Raw genomic sequence first — 6,682 nt, 5'->3', positions numbered from 1 at the left:
CAAAGAAACATAGAGAAAAGTATCTATTTTCACTACAAAAGGAGAAATATTAGGACAATGGGAGTTTAACAGTAGAGTTCAAGGATCAGTCTTGGGATCAATAGAGGCTAATATTCTAATATTATAAAAGCCTAAGTCTGTCTGTAACACTTTACAGAGTTACAATCAGAGTGTGAACAAGCATTTGAACAGGAGCCAGCAGTAGTGGGGTGCTGCCATGATGGGGGGACATGGGACAGGGGGGAGGTGGAGGCAGCATGGGGGGGAGTGGGGTTGGGTTGCTGTGGCGAGGGCAAGGCCACTGGTGCTGGCCTTAACCCACTCCTCTCTCCTTTTGTCATCACTGCTGCCTGCAGGGCCCAACGTGGGATGATGCAATGGCAGTAGGGTGAATAGCGGGTGTGCCGCCACAGTGGCGGCAGTGGAGGGGGGAGAGGAGTGGACCCAGGCCCAATGTAAGGGAGGACTGGGCCCACGGGTGGGGAGAAGCTGGGCCACCATGGCAGGGGGAGCAGCGGGCCCAGGCTGACCTGGCAGCAGGGGGGAACAGGAGAAACAAGCTTGGGGCCGATGTGAGGGAGAGTGGGGGGTCGAGGGGGAGTGGCACTGGGCTTAAGGGGGGGAGAAGCTGGCCTGACAGGGTAGTGGGGGGTAGCAGTGGGCCCGAGCCAATACAGCAGCAGCAGGGGAAGGGGAGGAGCAGGCCTCCTCTCCCCTCGGGCCTGGTCCCACTCCTTTCCCACCCCACTCTTGCCCACATCGGCTCTGAGCCTACTCCTCCTGTCCCCCCTGCCACCACGTTGGCCCGGACCTGCTGCTCCCCCCACCATGGCGGCCCCGACTTCTTTGTATTGGGCCTGGGCCTACTCATCCCACCTACCCTCCACCATGTCAGCCCCAAGCCTGCTCCTCCTATTCTCCTGCCACCACCGGGTTGGCCTGGGCCTGCTGCTCCCCACCCCCCCACCGCGGCGGCCTGGCTTCTCCCCAACAATAGGCCCTGTCCTCCCCCACATCGGGCCTGCTCCCTCCTTCCCCCCCCCACTGCTGGCCAGACCCCAAGCAGCAGAAGGGAAGGGGGGAGTGGGCCCGGAAGGGGTGGGGCCTGGGGCTCCATCCCCGCCCCCTCATCATTCTTGATGGGCAATTGGCTAGTTTTCATTAATAATCCTGGTACAAAAAGTAGGACTATGTAAATGAAATTTGCTGACAAAATAAAGTTGAGAGGCATCATTGGTACAGAGGAGGACTGATGTATCTTATAGGCAGAAATGGATGATCTTGATTACTGAAGTAAGAGAAACGGGATGAAATTCAATAGCACAATGCTTTAGGTCATGTACCTGGGGACTAATAACAAGAACTTCTGCAACAAGCCAGGAGTTTTTCAGTTAGAAATGAGAGGAGAAATACAAGACTCTCCTGGGGACATTGATTGGGGTTCAGGGACTACTGCTGAAGGAAGATAAATATCTATTTTATGTATACCTTAGGGCAGTGTTTTTTAACCTTTTTCATTTGTTGATCCCTAAAAAATTTCTACTGGAGGTGCAGACCCCTTTGAATTTTAAGTGTGGGTATTCACATACTTTTGATTGATCATAGTCATTTTTCATAGACTCCTTAAGAATAGTCTGCGAACCCCCAGGGGTTCATGGACCATAGGTTGAAAACCACTGCCTTAGGGGACTGGATGCTTATTTAAATATTACATTTGTTATTTTGATAAGTTGGATTCATTAATAAGTAACATTTATATAAAAAGAAAGAAAAGAAAAAAAAGGAAAACATGAAATGCAAAAAGAAGAAAGGCATGGGTATATTGATTGATCACAAAGTGACTCTGATCCAATATGATTCAGCCATGAAAAAGGCATCTGGAATGCTGTATACAATTCTGGTCACACATGGTTGAGAGAGAGAGATTCTAACTGGAAAAATGCAGAGGTGGACCATAAGTATGATCAGAGGAATGGGTAGCTTCTTTTATGGAAAGAAACTACAACGGCTCACTTGGCTTATTTAATTAGGAAAGCAAAGGCTGATGGAATGATGTGCTCTCTACAACATACATTGGGAAATAAAAATCACTGAAGGGAAGGAAAATAGCTGAATAGTGTTGAAACAAGAAAGAATTGATATAAAATGATCATAAATAAATTTATTCTGAAATTTAAAGGAAAGTTTCTAAGCATTCAAGAAATGATGTTCTTCAACAGCCTTCCACTAGAAGTACTGTGTGGAAAAGAACAACAACTTTTAAGATGGAGCTCTGATTATGATAGGAGGGGATTGAACTCAAAGACCCAGGAGGTGCCTCACAGTGTTGTTTTTCTAGAGTTATACCAAGTTCTCTTGATGAAGATGTACGTAGTCTATGCAAAGCAGAAAAGCTAAGAGAAAAGACTGACAGGTCTCCATCCAAATTACTCTGTTAGTTGCTTGCTAGGATTGTAGGATCATAGGAAAGTAGGAAGTGACCTCAGGAGATCATGTAACCCAGCTCCCTGCTCAAGGCAGATTCATTCCTGACCAAACCATCCCAGCCAAGTGTCTAGCCAACCTGCTTTTGAAAATTTCCAGAGGTGGAGATTCCCCAACTTCTCTAGGTAGCAGGGGTTGGCAACCTTTCACCACTGCAAGCCATGCTCCTGACCCAGCCCTCCACTGTGGGCCACAGGACAGAACACAGCATTCATGAGTCTCACCATTTCTTTGCTGTCAGCAAAAAAACCTCTGAAAACCAATTAATTTTGCAATCACTCTCCAACCACATAGTAGATGACAGCCTACTGGTAGTGTCAGTGGCTGTTAGCACAGAAACAAAGATGTGTATCTTAGGTTTCGAACGATGGACCACATAAGTGTCTGCATAATGTTACATGATGAGATTTCTGATTTTTCAGTTTGCTTTTTTAAAATACCAGGAAATTACATACACACACAAACATGTCAAAAAATGAAGGCTACAAGCTCAACAGTTCCAAAATACCAGAATTAAAGTTATCCATTCAATTTTTAATGTATTTTTGTGTAATTTCTATATCTACATAATCAGACAAATCCCAGAACATGTGTTTACAATTACCAGTTTCAGTGGAGTTACTTTTGCATCAGGAACTATTTTGGAATCCCACTTTGCACGTTGATGAGAAGGTCAAATAAAGTTTGTTAAAGATGTTAAACTGTAATCATTTTAGTCACAAAAGAGTTGTCTGCCTGGCATCTTTTACAGCAGGTTTGGTCAAAACATGAGAAATAATGTCTTCTGCTTGGACACCCTGAGTTAGGAATAATAATTATTTTTTCTAAGGGAAGCAGGGGTAGGTAGGTAGCTGCTGCAACTCTGGCCTCAACCCTGGGTCAGGGCCAGAACCACAGGTGCTGCCTGCACCCCTAGCACTTCTGCATGCCAGGCTGAGTCTCATTATTCCCTGTCCTCTTTACCTCCAGAGCCATCACTTTGTCTTCTGCAAAGGAGGAGAGATAAGGGAGTGCAGCTCCTCTATGCCCCACTCACCAGGTTCTAGTCCAGTGACCCTCCAGAGATCTGTTCCTTTCTCACTATCACATTTCCTTGGGCTGCTTCTTATCTTCTCTGTACTTTCCTTTCTTGGAAGCTTTTCTCCCTATGTTGCTCTCTTCACAGCTTCTCTCAAACTATACTTTTGGTACCTCTGAAGAGCAGCCACCTCTCTCCCCCTACCCTCAATCTGTGATGCACAAGGTGTTGCAGAAACAGTGTCAGGGACATAGCCACTGTATGCCAACTTATACCAGAGTCAAGGCTGGGAACCAGGGGTCAAGAGCCAAGTCAGGTCAAAACAGAGTGCATCTACACATGTAATTAATGGGAAGCAATAAACTCCAGAGTGTATTGCTCCCGGGCACAGCATTTGAACATGCTCCCAGGAACAATAAACTTCAGAACAATAAACTCTGGTGTTTACTGACGTTTGAATATGTGCCCAGGACTGCACCATGTTGAGCTGGGTTGGAGCAGTCCAAGCTGGCAGAGGACGCAGGGGGGTCAGCCTGCCAGCCTGGGGCTGCTGCCCCTGGATCAGTGTGCTGCAGAGAGGCTGGTTAGGGCACAAGGGTGCTTCAGCATGGGGTTAGCCACCAGGCAGCCCCTGCACTGAAGCACCCTTATGCCCCAGCCAGATAGGGCAGTGTCTACATAAATGCTGCTGTGAAGGGTTTTACTCCACAGCAGGAAAGTACTTGAATTTAATTTACTCCACCCTAATATGGATGCACATGTAAACACCAAACCATTTACTGCACAGCTAATTAGTCTACTGCGCAATAAATGTCTCATGCCCACAATGATTCAGACTGCAGCTGAAAACTAGGGCCTAGGCAGGACACAAAAAGGCATGTGTGAAAAACTGAGTAACCAAAGACTACTGGAAGAAGGAGAGCTTTTATGCAGGCAGCCATACCTTTACCCAACCTACCTCACTAACTGGCTAGAATTAGTTAAGCAGCCAGCAGCCAGGCCCACCTGGGTAAGTCAGGGCCCGTTGAGAACTAATCAGTCTGCCTTCCTGCCTTGATTCTTAACACAGAGAACAACAAAGACAGATCCTGTTCAAAGAACTGACTATCTAAGACCAAAGACAATAGACAGAAACAAGTAGAAGAAGTACAAAGAACAGAAACAGTACTAGTCAGCATGATGGGAAGTGTTTTCTGCATGTGGGTAGCCCAGCTGTTGTTACATTTTTGTAAGCATTTCTGCCAAAGAAAGAATGTTAAGAATGGACTTGAAGGAGGTTGAAGTAGCTATACAGATGTTTACCAGGAGCTCTTTCCAAGTATAAGGGACAAAATGGGAGAAAGGGTTATGACACACACTTGACAGTTTAATGGGTGGGCAATGGAGGCTGGAGTCATGAGCTGATTAAAGTTAGGAGTTGGCCTTTTTCTACTGAATACGAAATGACAGAAAGCGAGGACAGGTTGTAAACTATCTTGAAAGTAAGACAAGTAACTTACAAATTATGTTTGATGTGATAGGGAAGTAGCAGCCATCAGAGGGACAGAAAAAGAATTGCATTGGTCAGGACCATAGAAAGGAGTGTTTCAATTACTGATTCATAAGATGAAAGCTACCAAATATAATAAGACTGACTATCCAAACAAATTTTGGAGAAAGCTGATTCTGGATCATACAAGACTTCGTCCTAAATATGTAGAAAAGTTCTTGCGTTTGAACCATGAAGTAACAGCAATCAGTATACAATATAACTAACATTTGATATCTTTGCAGGGACAGAACTGTGATGCTACATCTCATAAACAGTGAGATTTTACAAAGAAGTCAGTCATTGTCTGAAAGGAAAAGAAAATTACAGTTGAAAACAGTAATCATACTACTTAAAACCAAAGCCTCATTAAAGTTACAGGTTGTATACATACCTGAAAACAAAAATTAGAAAGAAAAAACATATGAGGAAAAACATACTACATGGTTTAGAGCTATTTTAAAGAAGGAATTCTTTCTATATGATGTTGATAAAATAGACAGAACCACTGAAAGTGTACTTAAGACATCCAAGAGGAAATACAAAGGACAGCATGATACAGGTTGTTTAGATCCAATCTAATACAGTAAAATTTCTGTTATCTGGCATTTAACTAACCAGAATACTTAACCAGAATTTCAGCAGCAGAACGCACATGGCACTATGCCACTTTGCTCTCTGCTGTGCCTCTCTGTGAGTATCTGAGTACGCATATCATGCTGCACCACTTTCCTGTCTGATGTGCCACTCTGCAGGTACCCACGTAGCGTATCTGAGTGTGCGCGCCCCTCCCCCCTACTGCAGCAGCCTGCAGCCGGGCTGCCCTGGCATTTGGAGTGGCTGACTATAATGGCATTTTTATCTGTATACTATTTTATTCTTTATACGGCATGTTATACTTTAATGTATTGTACACTAATTCTTTGAAAATTTGCACTACACATATAGATTCACAGATGCTAGGGTCAGAAGGGACCTCAACAGATCATCAAGTCCGAACCCCTACCTAGGCAGGGAAGAGTCCTGGGGTCAGATGACCCTATCCAAAAGAGCTGCATGTCAAAGACTACCTCAAGCTGCTCATATATGCAGAGTACTCACCTCTAGCACCTGCATTAGCTGGGAATTGAACCCAGGTCTCCTACATGGCAAGCAGGAATTCTACCATTGAACCACCAATGCATGATACATTATGTATGGCACCATCTTCCTTGACTATAACAGATAACCAGAATTTTTAGATTATCAGCACCCCCCATTCCTCACTCATGCTGGATAACAGAGATTTTACTGTATTAAAATCTGAGCAGAGGAGTGACAACAGATGGCTGCTGTTACTCAAATGAGACAGCGTTGCCACATCTCATGAGTTGTGTGATATTTAGCAGTTTTTTCTTAAAGCTTCAGCTTCTGGAGTCAGGTGATCACCTGAGAAGCTCAGTTTTCATTACAATATATTTTAGCAATATGTTTGCAGAGAAAGTTTTGAAAAATATGAGCCCAAAAAGTTCAAGAGCAACAAGGGAAATTTAAAAAACCCTAAGCATTATATTTAAAAATATTGCATTGCTTTAAGTCAACTAAATGAGTTTATCAGGCCTAGCACCTGATCTTTAAATCTGTGAAGCTGGCAATACTGAGGACAGCAAGAG

The 6,682-nt window shown here is 44.3% G+C and overlaps 1 non-coding gene across 1 annotated transcript; it reads right to left on the bottom strand.

The window, feature by feature from the left end:
* Nucleotides 1-6,141: 6,141 nt before the first annotated feature.
* TRNAG-GCC lies at nt 6,142-6,212 on the bottom strand. The gene has a single exon. It is a non-coding gene; the product is annotated as a tRNA-Gly (tRNA).
* Nucleotides 6,213-6,682: the final 470 nt, after the last annotated feature.

This window comes from Gavialis gangeticus, unplaced genomic scaffold (genome assembly GCF_001723915.1).
Source record: "Gavialis gangeticus isolate Ggan-Ray unplaced genomic scaffold, GavGan_comp1, whole genome shotgun sequence".
NCBI lineage: Eukaryota > Metazoa > Chordata > Crocodylia > Gavialidae > Gavialis > Gavialis gangeticus.
This window is presented reverse-complemented; position numbering and strand designations above follow the sequence as displayed.